Here is a 23,574-nt window from a genome sequence, read left to right as displayed (position 1 = left end):
CTATTAATAATGAAACCAGAAAAAGAGGCATAAACTAGCATTGTCCTGGGCAAACTGGGGTACAAACCCCAAGAAACTTGGATCAGATGAGTGGGGTATTATGCCCTTACTGCTATAGCACTTCCTGTGGTGCACAGTTTTGTACCAATGTACCAACTTCTGATTTCAGAAACAACGTTCTATGGTGGCGAAAGTCATGTTTATCAGGGCCCTTTGGTTTGCTGGGAGGAATCCATAGTACTGGTTCAACTGAAGTAAGTCCTGTGAGAATCTGGAACTTACTACTAAGCCTGGGGAGGGAAAAATATGTGTCTTCTAACAAGCAGGCTACGGACAAAAGGCCATTTTTATTAGTATAAAATGGGACCTAAACACTAAAAACATGGCCACATTGGGGTTGGCATTAATATGTGACTATGTGAATAAAGAATTAATAATTACATGTTATAATGCAATAAATTAATAACTAGTTTCTCCCTCATGTATGTACTGATTTTCTGGTAGTTAATTTGTTTATTAATTAAGTCTCAGCTTTTTAAAATTTTCAGGTGTGGACCTGATGGGCTGGTGCTTTTGGAAAGCTTTACTGTTTATCTGACAGCTCAGAGAGATAAGGAACTTCAAAGCTGTATGAACACAAAATGTTATTATGTATTGGACATTACTAGAATACAGAAGAAAGACATCTTTAAATTTGGTTTTTACTGGGTCTTTTTATTGGCTGGATTTTGTTGTGGAAAATACAGGCATGTGAACATGTTTTGTTACTTCCAATGAGAGCGAAATAGAATAAGTTAAAAATAAAATCATAAATTATCAAACATTATTTTGAGACATCACTCAAGTAGGCTTAAGCTTAATTTGCTCAAAGAAAGACAGAATGTCAACTTCCAATATTTTAGGAGGAGAAACAATATGCTTTCATTCTTACTATAAATCATTAGACCTGGAAGGTGGGGGAAAGGGTTAAAGACAGACTGCAAGCCAGCATGAAAGGATATGCTTAATGTCCAAAGCTGTGTTACTAAGAAACTTCTGGCAGAGGAAACTGGATGCTGGCTGTCCTTTGGAACATCCTCTACCCGTTTCTCTGAAGAGCTTGCTAAGTAGATGATGATTTATTTCCCTGTATGGTAAAAGAACTTTCTGAAAGCTGCAAATCAGGGATGAGGTAGGAAGGTGATGGAGCAAAGTTAGATTAGAACTAGAGGTAGGTATAAATGAGAATTAATTGGCTACCCTTTTTAAAAATGTAGAAATAATATGGCACAACTAGGGAATGGTTTAATAGAATAAAACTCTACTAGTAGACTTTCATTGTATACCTTGATGTTTGGAAAGTTATTTAATTGGTAATTGTTGGCCTCTAGTTAAGAATTTCAAGGTTTGTATTCTCTTAGCTCTTTTATTCTGCCCCATATTATATTCCTTACAGGGAGGTATATAGACATGTTTGGCCCAGGACACTGACATTATTTATTGAGGGTAGGTGAAAGGACCTGTCCCGTCTTTCTGTCCTTTGATTCTTCCTTTCTCCCGCTTGATTTGTGGCTGCTGATGTTAAATTGATCATCTTAACAAGAAAGAAGAATGTCTTTGGTCATGAAACCAAAGCATCCTGTGCATAAGTCTTGTTCTGCTGCAGCCTCCTGTGTACCTGCTGTACCTTCCCACCATCTCACCCCTACTCACTCTACACAGGGAGCATGCAGTGATGTCCCAAAGAGAAGCATATTCACAGAAGTCAATGCCAACCCCACAGGGAAACCCAAGGCCTAGAGGAGTTATTTTGTTTTGTTTTGAAAGAGAGGGAGGATTTTGGTAACAAATTCAGTTTATTTAATTTACATAAGACTATTCAGCTTTTTTGTTTCATTTTGTATCAATTTTTATAAGTTATGTCTTAAGAAATCTGTCTCATGTAAAGGATCAAATTTGTTAGTCCAAAGTCGTTTATAATATTCTTTGTTCTTTTAATGTATAGAGTGTATTGTAACAAATCCTACACATTAAGCATTCATTACTGATACTGTTGATTTGTATTCTCTTTTACTCATGATATTCTAGCCACAGGTTTGCCAATTTTCATTTTTTTAAAAAACAGATTTTTACTTACTTTCTTCTACCATCTTTTCTTTTCAATATCAATGATTTCTGGGTTTTCTTTATAAAATCTTTCTTCTACTTACTTTGTTATTCCTTTTCTAGTTTCTTAGGCCTTAAATTATGAACTTTAGATCTTTTTTCCTGATATATGCATTTGAAGTTATGTTTTCTACTTAACTGTGCTTTAGCTACTCAGAAAAATTTTGATATATTGTATTTTAATTATTCGTTTAAAATATTCTATAGATTTTATTGTAATTGGGCATTGACCCATGAATTATTTATGTGTACAGTTTAATTTTTATTTAAATGAAGTTTAACTCTATAGTTACTGCTATTTGGTTCTAATGTAATTCCCCTGATGAGAGAGAATGCACTTTGTATTACTCAGATTTTAAAAAATTAACTGCATTGTTTTGTACTCCAGATTGTAGTCTCTCTCAGTGTATGTATTTCATGTACTTGAGAACAATATGTATTCTTCAGTCATTGAATAGACTACTCTACAAATATAATTAAAGCAGTTCATTATAATTATTGAGATCTTCTTTGTCTTTATTGACTTTTTGTCTCATTGGTCTATCAATTACTGAGAGATGTTGAAATCTCCTATGATAAAAAAAAATTGTATTTCTTTAATTCTGTACATTTTTTATGTACTGCATATCAAAGTTTTTCCTAATGAATTATTTCTATTGTTATTATAAAATGCATTCTTTGTAATCTTATTTTTCTTAAAGCCTATTTTCTCTGATATTAGCATAGCCACTATAGCCTTCTTATGCTTACTATTTGTATTTCATATCAATTCTCCCCATTTACTTTAAACTTATTTGTGTCTTTATATATTAAGTTTAGCTCTTGTAGCAGCATATAGTTCAGTCTTGTTTTTATCTACTTTGTTCATTTCTGTCTGCAAATTGGAGTAACAAAACCAATAACGTTTTATGTAATTATTGGTATAGTTGGATCTAGACCTACCATTCTCTTGTTTTCTGTTTCTCTTCTTTGGTTTTTGTTTGCATATCCTCCCCTTCCTGATTTTCCTTTGAATACTTTTAGTATTCCATTTTGATTTATTATCTGGCTTTTTAGTGCTTTATTTGTGTTTTGTTTTGATTTGACTTGATTTAAGTGGTTCTTTAGGGATTACAATATATACACCTAACTTTTCACAGTCTACTTAGAATTTCTTTTATCATTCCTGTAGTAAATATCTGTTAGTGACACATGCTCTTAGTTTTATATCATGTCAGAATTTCTTTGTCTAACCTTCAATACTGAAGGATATTTGCATTGGATATAGAATTATGGTTTGCAAGAATTTTTTGACTTTCGGTACTTTAAAGATGTAGTCTTTGGCTTTGGCAGTTTCTGATGAGAAATCAACAGTCTAATTGTTTTCTTCCTATAAGTAATATGTCATTTTCTCTAAATGCTTTCAAGACCTTTTTTTATATTTGAATTGAGCAGTTTGTCTGTGTCTAGTGTTGCTGTCTTTGTGTTTATTATTTTTAGGATTCACCAAGCATTTTGAATTTATAAATGTAAGACTTTTATGAAAGCTTGAAAGCGTTCAGCCATATACATTGAATTTTTTTCCTACAGCAATCTCTCCCACCCCACCCCTTTTTTGGAGCTTCAAATATGCATGTATTCAATCTTTGATATCATCCCATATGTACCAGAGGCTGGTCATTTTTTTATCTCTCCTGTTATTTTCTCTATCATATCCATTTTGCTTTCGCGTCTATCCAGTGCATTCTTTGTTTTGGATGTTGCATTTTCAGTTATAAAATTGTAATTTAGTTCTTTATTGTTTTTATTTCTTGTTGAGTTTTTCTTATCTTCTAATTCACCTCATATGTGTGAGGCTTTTGTTTTTGATTTTTTATGTTTTTCTGTTTTATTTTTTACAATTTATAAAGGAGCTAATTAAATATAGCTTCCTTAAAGTTTTTGAAAGACCTATTCCATCTGTGTCATCCTAGTGTCACTATCTTTTGCTTTTATTTTCTTTGAGTTTGGCTACATTTGCCTGGTTCTTTGTATGTCAAGTAATTTTGGGTTGTATCTTAAACTTTGTTACCTATTACAATCTGCAGGATGTTGTTACTTTTGTATTAGCAAAAAATCAACAAATTCTATTTTACTTTTTGTGGATGATGGTTCAAATTTCAGTTCAGTTCTCTAAATTATTGCTATTCTTGATAATGACTATTATAAATAAGCATGATTTGGAGATTATGTTGAGATATATACAGGTAATGCAGATCTGATTTTAGTTTTCTAAACCTTTGCTATGCTAGTTTGAATGTGCCCACACATGTGTGTCTCAGAGGTTAGGCTCAATCTTGTGCTAGTGATTCAAATCTCAGTTCAGTCTTGTAGACCTGTACTATGTTGGTTTGGGTCTGTCCCATGCATATTTGCTCAGGGTTTATGTTAAGGCTTGCCTATTAACTTTAAGTTTTCCCATATGTACAAGTCAGATTGATTAGGCTGAAAGTGAACTTTTGCTTCGGACTTAGTTATAAATTAGTCATTATAGATGCAGAGTTGTAGCAGGCTCAGTGACAAGAGTGGCCAAAGAAAGTTAATAAGGCCTACTTTGAGAAAAGTAAGAAACCTGAGATAAATTAGACAGGGAATAGAACATAGTGGTTAGTAGTATAGACTTTGGAATCAGACCAAACCAGAAGCAAGTTTTAGACCTCCTACTATCTAGCTCTGTACCTTCAGGGAAATTACTTAATCTATCTGTGCCTCAATTTACTCAACTGCAGCAGGAAAAATGATTCCTCTGTCATAAAGTTCTTGTAATAATTCTATGTAATTGTGCAAACTGCTTAGCATAACGCCTGGCATATAGTGAGATTTCAATATATAAGAAGAAGATACTTAAGGCATACCTGAAGCAACCTGAAATAATGGCATTCTTGTGGGTTAAACAAAAACCTTGAGTTATAAATGAATTACTATCCTTGTATGTTTCAGTTTTCACACGAGCAAATTTTAAAAAGAGTAATCTCTATTTATTTCATAGGATTATTTTGGGGATCCAATACAGTAACCCATGGGAAAAGGTTTGGTTTCTTTTAACTACAGAGCATAATGCAAAATGCAAAGGAGTAGCTGTAGCTTTGAATCTGATGAGACGTTATATGAAGGTCATGAGCAGAAAATAGAAAATATAGTTAATTAAAGCATCCAAGGTAGATTAAAAGTAAGAGATGGGGAAAGATGTTATCAAAAGTCTACATGAATTGAAAACATGATGGTATCTCCAGGATTGTCTAGTTTTTTAAGTTAAAAGGCAGTGAGTGCAATGAAGGAGTCACTTATAACAAATTGAACATTTCACGAGAGAAAAGACAGAGAATTTACATTACCAAGAACCCTATAATAGATTTTCTTTTTCAGTCATATAAATCTTTGACTTAGAACCCTTGCTTAGAACTATACTTGATTTTCATATCATGTTTTGCGGTTACTAAAATATTTTCTCATTCCTTTTCTCATTTAATCCTCACAACAGCCTTGCAAAGTAGTACAGAGGTTACTTTACTTGTACAAGCAAATTTAGGCTTGAAGTGTTTAAGTAACACACATAAAATTATCTCATAAGTAAGCTATGGAGCTGAGATTTCAAATCGGGTCTTTTGATTCCAAGAATAGTGCTTCCTTTTTCTTAGCATGAAGTATTGATGTACATATTAGTCAATCAGAAGCACTTAAGGTGCAACCCCCTGGGCCTTGGTGAGGTAGCAGAGATGGTGAATGTTCAACTTCTGAGTAATTTATAGGTAACTATGCAGCAACACTAACACATGGTTCCTGATTATCTGGGCAGATATGTAAAACTTCTTAGTACTTAACCTGCCCATCATAACCTCCAACAAGAAAAACTGAAGAAAAAAGGAACCAAAGTAATTCTGTCAGAAGATTAGCCAGTAAAAGTCTATATAACGATAAAAGTGGCAGGCTGTGGCTGTTTGGAACATATGTAGACTAGGCTTCTATTGAAAGATGCTCACCTCACCTCTGACTAGCATGGTATTCAGAGAGGTAGACATAAGCGGATGCAAACAAAACATGTGTGCATCAACACATGGTTTGTGCGCCCACCTCTCAGTGCTTCTCAACAGGGCCCAAAGAACTGTCTAAAGAATGAGTCTGGGAGCTGAGAAAATAAAATATGTCTAGATCCTGTGGGAGGGATTGACTTAATATAGCCCCTCACTAGAGCCCCCCTTCTGCTTATTTCAGCCAACACTTTCCCCTACAGCTTGTTTCCATGGCTGCAAAGCCCAACCTGGTCAATTCTGCACTTCTCATTGAGACGAATTTCACATCTTCTATAAAAAATGTTTTCTGTTTCTCAAACATTTTTTATAAAAGGGGATGTGTGTGTGTGTGTGTGTGTGTGTGTGTGTGCATGCGCTTGCATGTGTGTATGTGTGCGCATGGGGTGGAGATTTATTTTGGCTAGTGAGGAGCACTTGTGTATTCTGAGGTAGTCTTTCTAGGAAAGTCAGGTTAAAATAGAGATAATATGCAAACATCAAGTAGAAAATAACAAACAAGCTAATTTTTGTTAAGGGGTGATTAAAGAGCACATTTATTTGTGTAGTTCACAGATCATTAGAAATTTTGGATAACCACAATTTTAAAAGTATTTATGGCACAAATTAATTTCCCAGATACTAATTAGTAGTTGTTGAGATGTTCAAGTACAATGAAGCCCCTCTCTTAACTGTGCAAGAGGCACCTTCAGGCTTTTGATGATATCAAATATGGTAGGCCTTGGAGCCATTTGCAGAACTTTACTTGGACTCCAGAATTTCAACTTGTCTCCTGAAACCCCCCTCCCAAACTCAGCACATACATTTTAAAATCTTATTTTTTCTTCTTTATCCCTTTGTCTCTCCGTGACACAGCTTAATGATGCTCCATTGTCTCTTCCCTAGGGAAATTCTTGACCTTCACTAGTGTTGTGGGCTTCCATGTCATCTTCTCCCTTCAAATTATTTATTCTGGTCCAGTAAGCTGCTAAAATTTCCTTTTCTAAGCATCCTCTCTGACATGTTCTTCTTTATTCATCCATGTCACTTCTCAAATTCTACTTTAATGGCAGAAATGTCAGGTTATACAAAGATAATTGCATTTTCAGTCTCGGAATCTTATTCCCTTCCCTTTCTGTGACAAAGTGTTTTGAAGAAAAATAGAAGAAAAAATAGCATGAAGAAGAAGAAAATAAAAGAAAAGAGAGGAAGAAAAAGATAACACTCAGCCAAGTGAATCTCAGAGAATATAAAACTACTCCAAAATGTTCATATTCTCCAAATGTCCCTTAACAGAAAACAGGAGTAAACTACAGGTGGAGTGACTATACACCCCATGTTGCCCAGATATTCTGGTTTATACTTCTTGTCTTTATATCCAATCAGTTAGCACCCCTTTTTATCCTCCAAAGTATCTAGATGTGTTCACCTATAAACAATGAGTTTTTTCACGTCCAGATCAGGTTGTACATTCTGAGAAACAGGCACAGATATCTGAAACTCAAGACTGTTTCTGGTCTGTGGGTGGACTGGTCTTCAGATAAGCATCCAAACTCAGAAAAATTTATTAAGAAAATGTGTAATAAACAGAGAATACACACTCTTCTGCTGGAAGGGATACCAGCAGATGAGTGGTAGGCAAATAAAATTGAGACAAAAATCTAAATCTTTCAGAAATTATAATAAGTATGAAATATAATCGCTTGAGCACAATAGTAATGATAGCTGATTGTATTAGTCCATTCTCATGCTGAGTCATGGTGGAAGGGGAAGCAAACATGTCCTTCTTCACATGTCAGCAGGAAGATGAAGTGTCAAGCAAAGGGGGAAAAGTCTCTCATAAAACCATCAGATCTCATGAAAACTCACTCACTATCATAAGAACAGCATGTGGGTAACCACCCTCATGATTAAATTACTTCCTACTGGGTCCCTCTCATGACACATGAGAATTATGGGAACTACAATTCAAGGTCAGATTTGGGTGGGGACACAGCCAAACCAAAGCACTGATGTTTTTAAAATATATGTACCAGGCACTATTCTAAATACTTAATATTAACTCATTTAGTCCTCACAGGAACAACAAAAAGATAATCAACTGTTTTGTTACTATTTCACAGGCAATGAACATGAGGCTCAGAGTGACTAAGGGGCCAGGAATGATGGAATTTGCATCTGACCTAGACAGGCTGGTTTCAGAGTTGTCATGCTTAATACCTGTAACAAGAACCTTAATCACTATGCTCTACAGCTGTCCCTTGGTGAGCAGGCGAAAGATGTTATTAATATGGGTTAAAAAATAATAAAGTGTAATAAAATGAAAATGTATACAAAGAGTAGTGCTTTAATTTGAACCACCCTGTATAGAGGTGTGTCTATAAAGCTAAAAGTCAGATTTCTATATGTCTTACAAATTAGAAACATCCATATTCATCAGTAATTTTACATTACTTTTTATGGTAATGTCATTTCAACACATTTCTGTCTTTGGGAACTCCTACAAAGTTCAGTAGTATGAGACAGAAACTCTTAAAATAGACTTATATCACTGGGTTAAACTATAACAAATACTACCTTAGTTTAGCATTAGTATAAAATATTACAAAAAAAGCTTTCCTACCAGGATGCTGAGCTATTGATTCCATGTATGTAGGACCTGTGTTACCCTGGATGAAAAGGTAGTCTGACATTCCACTGGACTTTGTACAGAGGTCATTTTCTTGAATGATCACTTAGCAAAATCCAATCACCAACTTTCAGAGAACCGGAGGCCAAATTAGTTACCACTTGGCCACCTTAGTTTTATGCTATTTGCTTACTGTGAAATCCAAGACCCATCATGACTTCCCATGTTTCTTAATTTCACGAAGCAAATAGGGGATTTATTTCTCTTCTCTAGCTCAAATGCCGAAAAACTTCAGTAAGCCATCTGGCAGTGACGTTAATTTTCATTTGTAACTTCAACACTTTCCCAACTCTTCCTTTCATTTGTTATCACTTCTCTTCCCTCTCTTTTTCTATGTCTCCTTTCTCTCTCCTTTCCACCAAATAGTAGCCACAAATAGAGCCTTATTTGTGTAAGAGAATTTGCATTATTTTCCTGTTGCCTAAGGCCCAGTTTCACTAATGACATTACATGGGCTCACTGGTCTACATAATGAGATCTAGTCTTGTTCTTTTCTTTTCATCCTCTGTACTTTTGAGGCCAGTATCACATACATTGCCACAATCAACCTGAGAGAAACCTACTGATATGCAGGACAAAGATTTCGCTTTACTGGCCAAATGAAGGTTAATTCTTATTATACTCAGAGTTTGGTCCAGTTTATGGCATCCAAATTGTCAGTAAATTAATGTGAATGGATGGTGCTGGAGAAATTTTCCCTAAATTTCTTTGCATCCAAGTCAGATAAATCTCTATCTTCTACTTCATTGCTTTTCCAATACATCATATTAAGAGAGTTTCTTCAGCTGTTTCTCAAGTACATAAAAATACTTCTGCTTCTGCTGATAAGATTGACAGTTAAAAATGTAATACAGATGGTTTTTTCTTTGATGTGTTACAAAGTAACTTAAATTGTGTAATTTTGCTCACTCTACCCAAGTTGGTCTTGCTACGCTGTAATTAAAGAAGCATAGCTTGATTGATTTGTTGATCCTATGTCACTGAAAAAGAACAACTGAAAAGTCAGGTGACCTATAATTAGAAAGCAGCCCAATATAGCCTACGTATACTCCTGTGCGTTTGATAAACACAGTTCAAAGCCTAGACACATGTAGACCACTATCTGTCTGAGTCCTGACTTTCTGCAACATCTCTGGTCATTTACTTTAATTAACAAAGTATTATTGTATGTTTTCAACTTCAAAGCAATGTATTGCATAGTTGGAGATATTCATAAAGTATAAAAGATGGTCCCTGATCAAAGAACCCAAGTCTAAAATCTATTAACACATTTATAAGCAACAGGTAGAGACAATAAAAGCACTAGGAATTTACTTTCTAACAGCAAAATGTATAAAAACCATTAAATAAAGGCTCTTTCGCTAGGCTCCTGACTAGGATAAAATTACTCCAGTCTAACATCTCTCTTGTGTCCGATGGAGAGTAGCACACTTTACTAAAGTAACATAGCATAGTGATTAGGAACATGGGCTTCGCAGTGATACAGCCTGGATTAGATTCTCAGCTATGCCTCTTACTGGCTGAGGAAGTTCGAACAAGTTACCTGTGAAATGGAGAACACATTCAAATTCACCAGGGTTGTTATGAGCATTAAGTAAGATGATGACAGTAATGAGTTTTACACAGTGTCAGCACATAGTAAGCATTCAGTAAATGTTAGATATTTTTAAAGTTAACAGAGGATGAGCTGGCAGAACTATTTCAGGATGTCATATGTTGTTTCCACAGTGTAGGATTTGAATTAAAACATAGAAATATGAAGTGACGAATGCCCACCATGGGGTTCGGGTACACCCACATCACTGGTGTTTTATTTATCCCAGAAAAGATTTGTGCAAGCTGAATGCTTCTCCTTGATAAAGGCAACAAGACCACCCAGCTTTCTTGAGAGAGCTCAATTACTGTTAGGTATAATTCCCTCTCCAAAAGAGGCAGATCTCACAAAACCACCTCAATACCAACTGGAGAAAGACTGAACTCATTAGCTAAGAATGATTTCTGTTAAAAAGTAGCTGCTAATTCCTGAGGCTGGTTGTTGCATAAAAATGAATGTAACTAGGCCAGACGCAGTGGCTCACGCCTGTAATCCCAGCACTTTGGGAGGCCAAGGTGGGCAGATCATGAGGTCAAGAGATCGAGACCATCCTGGCTAACACGGTGAAACTCCGTCTCTACTAAAAATACAAAAAATTAGCTGGGCGTGGTGGCGGGCGCCTGTAGTCCCAGCTACTTGGGAGGTTGAGGCAGGAGAATGGCATGAACCCAGGAGTCAGAGCTTGCAGTGAGCTGAGATCACGCCACTGCACTCCAACCTGGGAGACAGAGCGAGACTCCATCTCAAAAAAAATAAAAATAAAAATAAAAAAAGAATGTAAGCATTTCTTCCTATATTACTGGGAAGTGCTGCACATGTATCATAAGGTATTAAGCAACATTCACACATGAAAGAGTAACCAAGTATTTATTAAAAACTTACCAAGAGCTAAACTCTTATTGCTTAAGAGCAGGTAATTTTCAGAAAGATCAATTCACAAGAAGACAAGAAACTAATAATTTGGTACCTTATATGTCAACAAAATCTTCAAATATTATTATATATATATGTTTAATATTTCATGTTGTCATCACTGCCTTTCCCTTAGGTGAATGGCTATCCATCCTGGTAAGATGGAAAATGCAAAGACTTTAGTCAAGAATTAGCTTCAAAGGAACATTATCTGTGTGACTTGAAACAAAAGTCCCTTAGTTTGCTTGATCCTTAGTTACATAGATTAGTTACATAGATAGCCTATGTATAAAATAAGCAAAATGATGCTTGACTCATTTGATATTTGTGAAGACTGAGTGATAATAATTGACTAGCACCAAACTTATTCTCAGTAAACATTAGTTTAATTTGGCCCAATAGTTAAGCCATTGTTTATGACACTTACGCCATACCACTGCTGTATCTCTAATCTTTCGCTTAATACTTATGGCTTATGCAGGTCTAGAAGCTTAGAAAAACATTCGAGAGCTCTAGATGTTGTCTACCAGAGTAGATTATAGATCAAACTTGATGCCTCTTGTGGAAGAACTGATAATAGAAGAATCTCATTCATTTAAAAAAATGCATTAGGTATCCACATTGTTCTTTACATAAGGAATACAAATGCACCCTCGTGGAGCTCACACACAAGCACCCAACACTTTAAACAACATATATGTGCTAACATGGGGAAAATGTAGGGAGCTATGTAAGTATGTAGGAAGCATTCCAAACTTGGTTTTGAGTTCAGGAGTGGTATAATAAGGAAATCTTAAAGAGAATGGCATTAAAAAATAGTAATAACTACCATTTATTGCGTGCTCACAATGGCCACTTGGCTATTATAAGCATTTTATAAAACTTAACTCTGTTATTCTGCACAATGGCTCATTGAAGAGCATTACTTGATATCCCCATTTTACAGATGAGAAAGCTGAAGCATAAGACTAAGTACTTTGCATAGTGTAATTCACCTAGTAAGTGAGGCACTGAGATCTGATATCTAAATAAAAACGCTTCATTAAAAATGGGAGTTCTAGGAAGAAAGAGTGGGTGACAACTTCCAGACAGATGGAATTTAAAGTACCAAATCCTGGAGACAATGAGTACAAAAAGAAATTTAATGTTGGTGTTATGGCCAGAGCAGAGCATAGGACTGGGGGAAAGAGAAGAGGTAAGATCACAGAAGGAGGCAAAGACTAGAGGGATAGTCAAGAACTAAGTAAACCATGCCACAAAATTCCTATGCTTTATCCTGAAGGCCATGGAAAGCCAGTGAAGGATTTAAATGCTCTCCAGAACCAACCTGCGCATAGAAGACTCTAGCTAGAGCATGCAGAAATGATTGGAGGAATGATCCCTGGAATCAAGGAAAACAATTGAGATTTTGTGGTGGTAACTTTGGGGAGAGATGATGGTATGCTGAGCTCAGATAGTAGCAAAGGGCATGAGAAAAATGGATGGGGAAGACTACTGGCTTTAGGTACTTGAGTCAACAGCACACAATGATTAATTGAATGGGGAAGGTGAATCAGAAATTAGTAAAGTAAAAAATACTCAGGTTTCTGGACTGAGAAATCAGGTAGATAGAATTTTTATTTGCCAGAAAAAGGAATGCCAGAGAAAGGACAGATTAAAGAGAAATATATTTGGTCATCTAGCTGCACAATTGTTTGTACAAAACCCAAAGTTAGTTTTCGGTGGAGTGTTTCAGAGGTGAAATTGTCTGAAGGGTTCAAGTCTTTCATAAAGACTTTACCATAACAACTCTTTACCATAACTAGTACAATTATCAGTTTTATAGTCAGTTTTCTAGTATGAAGAATCTGCTCATTAGTGTTCCTTACACAGGGGAAATTGCATTATTCTAGAAAGCTTCCCCTACATTATTATGGCTGTATATTATGTAGATATTTTGAGACTTGTTGAAGAAAAAGTATAGGTTAAAAGCTATATTTGGTATCCTGGACCTGATTCTAATGCTGAGAAGAAAAGATGTCCTGGATGTCAATGGGTAAAATTGAAGAATCAGGCAAAGTAAGGGATTACTATGCGAATCTCCTTCATATTTGTATTAGTTTGCTAGGAGCTGCCACAATGAATACCATAGACTGGGTGGCTTAAACAGCAGAAATTTATTTTCCTACAGTTGTAGAAAATGGAAGTCTAAGATAAAGGTGTTGGCAGGCGTTTTGGTTCCTTCTGAGGCTATAAGGGAAGGACCAGCTCCAGGTCCGTTTCTTCAGCTTGTAGATGGACATCTCCCTCTGTCTTCACATGGTATTGCCTCTGTATGTGACTATGACAAAACTTTATTTCTTATAAGGATAGCAGTCATGCTGAATTGCAGTCATACTGAATTACAGCCAACCCTAACAACTTTAACTTAATTACTTCTGTAAAGACCTTATGTCTAAAATAGGTCACATTATGACGTACTAGGGGTTAGAACTTCAATGGGGGGGGAAGCGAGGACACACAATTTGGCCCATAACAGAATCTTTGCTAAAATGCCCTAAGCCAGGGCTTAATATGGAGGGAATGAATCAAAGAAAGTAGAGACAGTAGGGAGTTTATTCCAAACACTTCAGAGATGATTGCTACAACATCCAAGATCCAGACTGGCAGTGACCACAAGTATAGCCAGCCTCTGGTGCCTTTGGTGGTGACAGTACCCACCACACAGCCTAGTTCCAGTTGGTGGCAGAAGTGTACTCATCCAATAGTTCTTCTGGCTGGTTCCTGCCCCTTGGCTTCCCTTGGTTTCTGCTCATTTACTTAGCGTAGTTCCCAAGCTTTTCTAGGATTCCATAAGGCACCCAATACATTCGTTTCTCCAATTCTATTAGTCAGATTTGGTTTCTCATGTTTCTAAACTTGACAACTAAAGAAAACACCTAGGGATGCTTCTACATGTTTGAATTAACACTTTTTACTATCTCCTATGGCACAGGAGAAAGAGAACAAACTGCATAATGGGCAGATCTAGGTTGAAGCCTTGGCTCCTACATTTTCCAGACACATTGACAAGTTTCTGGAACTTTCTGAGCATCAGTTTCCTCATAAATAAATTTGAAATCATAATACCAAACATTTATTGGGCATTTATCAAATTCCAGGCACTGCTCTAGTATTATGCCGTTTGTGTCTCATAGCAACCCTTCACCATAACTGTACTACTGTCAGATTTATAGATTAAGCAATGATGCTGCATGTCAATGACTCCCAAATGCATGTTCTAACCGCAGGACCTGTCTATCAGCTCTAAACTGATATATCTGACTACCAGGTTTACATATTTCAAACAATATATTTCACAAAGAATTTTTGAACTCTAAATCCTTCCCTCAATTGAATATCCTCCCAAATTCTGTTGACTAAATAATGACATCCAAGTTTCTCAATCCTGAAACGTTTATTATTGGCACTCCCCATTTCTTCATCTCTCCCACTTCCAGTCATAACTAAGCCCTGATTATTTAAACTCTGTATTAGTTTTCTATGGCTAACGTAGCAAATCAAAACAAACGCTGTAGCTTAAAACAATACCCAATTATTACCTTACAGTTTTGAAGGTCAGAAGTCTGGATACAACACGACTCTGCTAGTTCTCAGCTTAGAGTTTCATAAGACTAAAATGAAGGTGTTGGCAGGGATGTGTTTTCTTCTGGAGGCTTTGGGGATGAATCCTTTTCTAAGTTCATTTAAAGTGCTGGCTGAGTTCAGTTCCTTGTGGTTGTAGGACTGAAGTCACAGTTTCCTTGTTAGCTTTGGTGGCTGGTCTTTGCTCCTGAACACAGCATTCCTTCTTCATATGCTTTCCAAATGGACCCTCCAACAGCCATGACTCCAATCTTCCTCAAGCCTTGAATCTCTCTGATTTCCTTTTCCCTTGCATCTCTTAGCTTCCAGCTGGACACAGTTTTCCGCTTTTTAAGGCCCTGTGTAATTAGACTGGAGTTGCCTGGATAATTAAGCATACTTTTCCTTAAAGCCAGCTGAGTAATAACCTTAATTGCATCTGCAAAATTCATTTTGTCATGCTTTGTGACATAGTCACAGGTTTTGGGACTGGAGCATGGACTTCTTTGGGACGACATTACTGTACCAACCACAGTGAGAAAACACATGCATACCTCATTAGAGATAATAGCAATGTTACGTATTAGTTAGAAGGGTAGACTACGGAGCTGGATGCTTTGGGTTCTTCTACCTATTAGCTATCATTTAGGACAAGTTATTTAACAACTCTGTACTTCAGTTTCTTCACCTGTAAAATGAATGTGATAATAGTACTTATCTCAAAGATTCTTGAGAAAATTAAATGAGTTACTATATTTAAAGTTTTTAGAACAATGCCTGGTATAAAGTATGTGCTGTGTTTAATTATCTGTTATGACAAATCAATATTATGAAGGGGGAGAGGGGAGAGTATGCTATACGAAACATGTGGGGACCAATTTCTAATGAGATGTCAACAGAAAGATTTTTAAGATCAGAACTGATGGAAAAAGAAAGGAGAAAGCTAAAACCAGGTTGTTGGGAGGAGGTAGGATAGTGCAGGAAGCACCATGGACATAGAATTCTAGATGGGCAAAGACTCAGGAGTGAGAAAATACTGCTCTATACAAGAAACTACAAGTAGGTTATTGTTACTTCAGCCTGATGAAGTGAAGGTAGAGTGAAACAAAAAAAGGTTAAAGAAGAAAAAAGATGTCAGTCCCACAAGTCTGTGTGGTCAGAACGAGGAACTTGGCTGTCAGAACAATGGAAGCTGTAGAGAGATAGGAAATGAGCAACACATTTTAGAGGATCACTCTGGCTGCCCTGTGAGAAGGGATTAGAAAGGGGCAAGAACAAAAGCAGATAAACTGTTTAGAAGTCCACAGGAACAGTCTAAAAATGGAAGACTAATTTGGTCTATGGTAACAGTCCGTGTGAAAGATTGGTTTGGGGCTGTGGAAATAAAGAAAACTAAGCATATTTGTGATATGTTTTGGAAGTTTTGCTAAGCTGAATAATGTCCTCCATCCCCCCACCCCCCACCCACCGCCACCTTCCATCCCCTACTGTGAGATGTTCTAATCTCTGGAACTTGTGATACGTTATGTTACATGGTGAAAGGGACTTAGTAGTTGGAACTAAGGTTATAGACTTTGAAATACAAAGTGTATCCTGAGTGATTTAGGTGGATCCAATCTAGTCAGGAGTTCTTAAAAGGAGAGAACACTCTCTAGATGGAAGTAAAAGAGGATGTCAAAGAGCTGTGGCACAAAGAGAAGTCAGAGATTCCAAGTGTGAGAAGGATTTGGCACGCCGTGCTGCCTCTGAGATATAGGGGCCTGCCAGAGTTAAGGGAGGCCCCCAGTGGACAGCAAATAAGAAAACAGGGGCCTCAGTCCCACAACTACAAGGAACTAGATTCTGCCAATAATCTCAATGAGCTCAGAAGCCAATTCTTCCCAAAGCTGTCCAATAAGAGCCCAGGTAACAGATACCTTGATTTCTGTCCTATGAAACCGGAAGCGCAGAAACCAGTTGAGCCAGTCTGGACTTCAGAACTACAGAAGTGTGAGAAATAAACTAGTGGGATTTTTTTAAGTGACTGACTGATGGTTTTAAGCCACTAAATTGGTGGTAACTTTTAATGCAGCAATAGAAAACTAATATATTTACATATTAATATCAGTCTTCCTCATGGACTGTAAGCTTCATAAGTACAAGGAGAGTCTCTGTTTATTTCACCATTCTTTTCCTAGACTTAGTCCAATGCTGGCATTTGATAGATGCCCAACAAGTATTTTATTGCAAAAATGAGGCAGTGAGCATTTAAATAGCTTACCTAATGTCACACAATTAGTAAGTGTTGGAACCAGGCCTTGAGCTCATGTCAGAATGTCATATATAACATTTAATTCTTTTGAACATTAACACAGCATATTTAATGTCTTTGGCACACAGTAGACATTTAATAGCTATTACATCCTCCAGGTCCCCTTAATTACCCTGACCCTAGCTTAAATGCTCCTTTTTGCACTTCTGGCTAATAGTAATGTCCTAATGAGCCTCACTGAATCTAAGCATTCTGTACTGCAGTCCATTTTCTGCCACATTAATATTCTACAAACACATACATTAAGATTATGTCTTTGAAAGCATAGGGCCAACTGTAAAGCTTGTTTATCGTTTATTGTTATTGTCACGATTATTACCATCACTCACATTAAATCTAGACTGCTGAGCCAAGCTTCCAAGGTACCAGTCTCAGGGCTTCCCTGTCCTCTCTGACTTATTTCTCACCTTTCTCAGCATGTACTCATTGTGTAAGCCAAATGGTCTCCTATCTGATAGAGATACATCCATGACTCACTGTTACCTTTGGGCTTTGCTCATGTTTTTTGGTCTTTCCTATCTAAATATTGCCATGCCCCAACTTGAAAGTCCACCTTTTTCACAAAGCCTTTCTTAGCGACACTACATCTCATTGATCTCATCTGAATTCCTAAGCGCCCTTTGGCACTTATTTAGTCTATTCCACAACCCTAAAATGCATGCCTCTGAAGTGGTAGACATAAGGCTAAGCATAAACTATGGCTTTTGTCTAATACTATTTTGTATGGCTTTTGGTGGGGTTTTGGGGTGCAGTGTATGCGTCTTGTCTCTCTCCAGCTATGTAGTAAACCCCTCAGAAAGCCATCTAAAAAATTAAGCAGTTAAGCTCTGGAGTCTAATATGCTGGATTCAAATCCTGTCTGTCACTTATCAGCAATTTGACCTTGGGCAATGTCATTATTTTCTCTAAAACTTAATTTCCAGCCAGGCACGGTAGCTCACACCTGTAGTCCCAGCACTTTGGGAGGTCAAGGCTGGTGGATCACTGGAGCCCAGGAGTTTGAGACTAGCCTGGGCAACATGGCAAAGCCCCATCTCTATCAAAAATATGTGCATACAAAAATTACCCAGGCAGATTGGCACACGCCTATAGTCCCAGCTACGTGGGAGGCTGAGGTGGGAAGATCACTTGAGCCATGGAGATGGAGATTACAGTGAGCCGAGATCACACCACTGCACCCCAGCCTGGGCAACAGAGAGAGACCCTGTCTCAAAATTTCATAGATAAGGAAATTAAATTTTATTTAATTAATTAAAATTTAATTTCCTTATCTATAAAATGATGTATAAGATCTAATATATTTGATATTATAGCATATCATAATCTATCAATCCTATAATATTAAATTTTATGCTATATCATATTACAATATAATAAATAGTGTACAATGTATAATATATAATGGTGGATTATAATAGTTTACTTCATTGGGTTGTTGTGGGAAATAAAATAAGGTAATTCATGTAAGGCTTTAAAAATGCTCTCTAGCATACAAGGACTCAATAAACATTATCCATTATTAGGCTTTGCGCAGTTTTTTTTTTTTTTTTTTTTTTTTTTTGAGACAGTGCCTTGCTCTGTCACCCAGGCTGCAGTGCAGTGGCACAATCATGGCTCACTACAACCTCGACCTCTGGAGCTCAAACTATTCTTCCACCTCAGCCTCCCAAGTAGCTGGGACCACAGGTACAACGGCACCGTGTCCAGCTAATTTTTTAATTTTTTGTAGAGATGGGGTTACACTATGTTGCCCAGACTAGTCTCAAACTCCTGAGCTCAAGAGATCCTCCTGCCTCAGCCTCCCAAGTTCTGGGATTATAGGTATGAGTCACTTCACCTAGCCTATTATTAGTTTTTATTCCTACCACCATTCTGCACCTTCCACAACGTCTAATACAATTCTGGGCACAGAGTAAGTATTTAATAAATATTCTTGTCTGAATATTATTGAAAAATAATAATATATTAGATGGCTAATCTGGTAGAGGAAAATCAGAAAATTGATTCAAAGGAGTATTGACTGAACTGAATATTCAATTGACAGAAATCAGTAATCAGTAATTTGGGAAGCAAAGACACCCACAAATTATTCCATTGTATATAGATCAAACATCATAAGAAACAAGAAAATCACAATCATTAGGTAATTTTATTTTGCTTTATGAAAATATTTGATTGTTAAATTAATATGCACTATTAGTAAAGTTGAAATTTCAGAAGTAGGGAGAGATAATATCACCTCTATCCTTATACCTCGCTATCCACACTGCTGAGAGGTACCTCCTATGCAAAGTTTCTTGCCTGATCTTCCCTAAATTTATTTGTTTTTTAAAATAATTTAAACTTTTATTTTATTTTAGATTCAGAGGCAATACGGTTAAGCCTTGTGTCTCCACCCAAATCTCATATTGAATTGTAATCCCTAGGTGTTGAGGTGATTGGATCCTGGGAGCATTTTCCCCCATGCTGTTCTCGTGATAGTGAGTGAGTTCCCGCAAGATCCGATGGTTTTATAAGGCAGTTCTCCCTGCTCTTGGTCACTCTCTCTCCCCTGCCACCATGTAAGACTTGCCTCTTCCCCTTCTGCCATGATTGTAAGGTTCCTGAGCCCTCTCCAGCCATGGGGAACTGTGAATCAATTAAACCTCTTTTCTTTATAAATTACCCTGTCTCAGGTATGTCTTTCTAGCAGTGAGAAAATGAACTGATACAACAGGGTACATGTGCAGGTTTGTTTCATGGGTATATTGCTTAATGCTAAGGTTTGGAGTACGATTAATCCCATCACCCAGGTGGTGATCATACTACCCAATAGTTAATGATCTTCCCTAAATTTTCTATGTGTGTAGTTACTTGCCTTTCTAATCCTCCATTTCCTCATCTTAAGAAATACCAACTCCTTCGCAGGAGTGTTCTAAAATTTATAAAGCACACAATAATTTTATCCTAGGTTAATCTGAAAACAGCAGAATTTTGTAGTCATGGAAGCAAAAGAGAGGATATTTGTCAGAGTAGTTTCAAGGTGAATCAGAGATTAATTCCCTTGAAGTTTTTAAGTCCCAAATGTATCTTTCACTAAAGATTGTTATAGAGTTTGCCTTTTTCTAAATCTATTTAAATGACTGCAATATTCAAACATGAAGTTGTGGATAAATTAGCTTTTAAAAATGTTTAAGAAAAAATAATATGTGCATTTATAATCATTCATCACAGAGTCAGCTCACCAAATTTAAAGCACATTGTTTGGCAATCAGAAAAGCTGATGAACAAATTGAAAAAAAGTAATTACAGAAAAAGTCCATGAACAAGCAATTACTGAAGAATAAATGACCCAAAAAAGGTAGATTAGAAAGTACAGCATGGAGACCATACCTTTGTGCACAGGATGAGCCTCTGCAGTGTCACTGTCCAGCACTTGCCCTCTGAGCAAGAAGAACCTAGTTACCTTCCCTAGCATCCTTACTCACTGGCAATATACAACAGGCAGAAAACACCTCTTCTCACCACTGCTTTCCTATCATAATTGCATGTGTTTTATGGCAGGAGGAAAGGATGCAAACCCATTGTCTGTAGTACAGATTAGAGATACTTATACCTCTTAAACATTTTTAACTGCCAAATGTAGTACAATGGGGATTTAAAAATGAGTATTGAACTTAAAATATCTTGATGAAAATAAATCATCTATCTAGTAAATATGACAAAGTTCTTAATGTTGAAGGAACAAGGCATTCATGATAGTCTAAGCAAGAAGGTGAAAATTTTTGAAATTTTAAACATAACACAATAGTTTTAAACATTATTTGGGGATTTGGTATCAAATCAACAAATATTTCTGTTTTCATAACACTGAAGTCAATGGTTTTTAAATATTTTTAATAAATGTTTTATTTTTGAATAATTTTATTCACAAAAATGTTGCAAAGATAGAGCACAGAGTTTCCATACACCTTTCACCCACTTTCAGCTAACACTAATATTACCATATACATTTGTCAAAACTAAGAAACCAATGCTGGTAAATTACTATTAAACTCCTGGCTGTATGTGAATTTTGCCAGTTTTCCACTAATGTTCTTTTTGTGTTCTAAGATCCAATCCAGAATATTACACTGCATTTAGAAGCTGTCAGGTTTTCATCTTATCTTTTTCCCTCTAGAAATCTAACTACAACAGACAACTTCCTTCGCTATTTCGTAAGGTACAGTTTAGAGCAGCTTCTATAGGTTGCCAGAATCTCTATTTGAGAAGAGATAAATCCAGTGTGCTGATGAGTTTTGTCTGAAGTTCTCCATGTAATTCTGGTCTCCAGGTGAACTGATTATTTTAGCATTGGGAAAACAGGCTAACGGTCTCAGGAAATATTCTGAGACAGGTCAGTTTATATTATAGTAATATGGATTTGGAGATTTTTTTATTTCTATGGCTCTAACTCATTAATATTCTTCCTAAATCAACACCATCAGTGAAAATTAATGTATTTTCAGTCTAGGGTCAGTAAAAGAAAAGCCATGATTGCATTTTTGTTGTTATTATGGTTATGCATTATGACATTTCCTTAGGGGGAAATAACACTTTAAACAAATCTGATCATGTTATTCTCAATCAGATTCTTATTGTTCACAGAGTACTACTTTAAAACTTTCCAATAAAGAGCTCCTAATGAGAAAGAGTGAAACCCAGACCCTTGAGATCCAGAAGATCGTCATAAAAGCCAGCCAAAAGCAAAAAAAAATAAATAAATAAATAAAAATAAAAACTTTGAAGTCTTCAGCTTCAACTTAAAAATTCATAAGTTTTCCATTCTACTCCATGATATATTTATATTTGTTTTCATATAGAATTAATGTTTTAAATTACTTACCAACCAGTTAAGACTGATGACTCCTTTCACATTGATGTTCATCACTGGTATGGATGTCCCTGTTTGACAACCAGAGGCCTGTTGATAGAAGTCCATGTTAGGCAAGGTACTCGTTATTGTTACCTCAATTAAACTTTTCAGCCAAATCCCTGTCCACAAATACCATGATATCCACACAGGAAAAAGAAATGTCAGGCTCAAACCAGGCCTGAAGTCCTCACTCTTCTATTCTATATATAGTTTATTCTATCAACAGGGTCCTCCCCTCTTCCTTCACTTACCCAGCTACCGGGTATGGTGAAGAGGTTAATGACCCAGGCCTTGGAGTCAGGGAGGCTGGTTATCTGGGTGTGTTCTAGACCAACACCCACAGCACTTTTTACCCGGTGGTTGTGGTATTTAAAGTTCTAGCACTGTCATTTATTAGCCAAATGAACTTGAACAAAAATCTTGCTAAGCCGTAGTTTCCTACTCTGTACAATTGAGATTTATAATTGAAGTTGAAGAGTTATTAGGAGAACTAAATGATATGATGTATGTAAAGCAGTTAGCAAATTGACTGACTCAGAAAGAACTCAATCATTTTATTATTATATGTTAAGACCCAGTTCAACGTCACTTCCTCTCTTTTCCAAGGAGAGTTAGTATTTTTCTTCTTTGGATTTCTTTGCATTTTTATTTTTTTAAAAAAATATAAAAAGCAATGTCACAGTAAAATCACCATATGCTTTTAAGTAATAAAAGATTATAAAACAGCAAGTGCAGCATGTGTGTGCATTAACTACATTAATGATGAATATTTTCTTTTGGCACCTTTATTTTTCAAATTTTTTACAATAAATATGCATTAATCTTATAATCTAAAATAAAGAAAGCAATGTAATATTGTTTTACCATCCACATTAAATTCATTTTATCAAACAAAGATATGTACATAGTCCTATTTCCTGTCACTCCTACCACTGAATCCTCATCCCTAGGGGATATCATTTTCAAAACTTTTCATTGATTCTCATATTATATACCTTCATATTTCTAAATAACATGACTATGTTATCACTCACTTTTACCATTTTAAACATCTATTGTCTTTCTACTATGGAGGATAGAGACTTCATTCTTGCACTACTACCAATTTCCCAGTAGTTTTCTTCATCTTCCTAAAATAGTTATATTATACAATTTTTAATTAAACCATCATTTATTTTTTATTATTGTAACAATGTAAATATAATTTATAGCTAAACTATGTAGTTTAGTATGACTATTTTGTATACATTTAGTCCTCTGAAGTTAACTGTTTAATGATTTGTTTAAAAATGATATCCCTATTACTGCTTTTTCTCAAAATCTCCCATAAAAGAGTCAATCACCTCTTGATAACATATACAATCAATAATCTCTCCACTTTTTCTCTACATCCTTCCAAAC

The 23,574-nt window shown here is 36.1% G+C and overlaps 1 long non-coding RNA gene across 2 annotated transcripts in view; it reads right to left on the bottom strand.

Annotated features, from left to right (window-relative positions):
* The window catches only part of LOC134740271 (uncharacterized), a 332,371-nt gene that overhangs the window by 116,062 nt on the left and 192,735 nt on the right, over positions 1-23,574 (bottom strand). For both annotated transcript variants that reach the window (XR_010127610.1, XR_010127609.1), the window contains exon 2: positions 22,144-22,221. This is a non-coding gene — a long non-coding RNA (uncharacterized LOC134740271). The remainder of the gene's footprint in view (positions 1-22,143; positions 22,222-23,574) is intronic.

This window comes from Pongo pygmaeus, chromosome 9 (assembly GCF_028885625.2).
Source record: "Pongo pygmaeus isolate AG05252 chromosome 9, NHGRI_mPonPyg2-v2.0_pri, whole genome shotgun sequence".
Taxonomy (NCBI): domain Eukaryota; kingdom Metazoa; phylum Chordata; class Mammalia; order Primates; family Hominidae; genus Pongo; species Pongo pygmaeus.
This window is presented reverse-complemented; position numbering and strand designations above follow the sequence as displayed.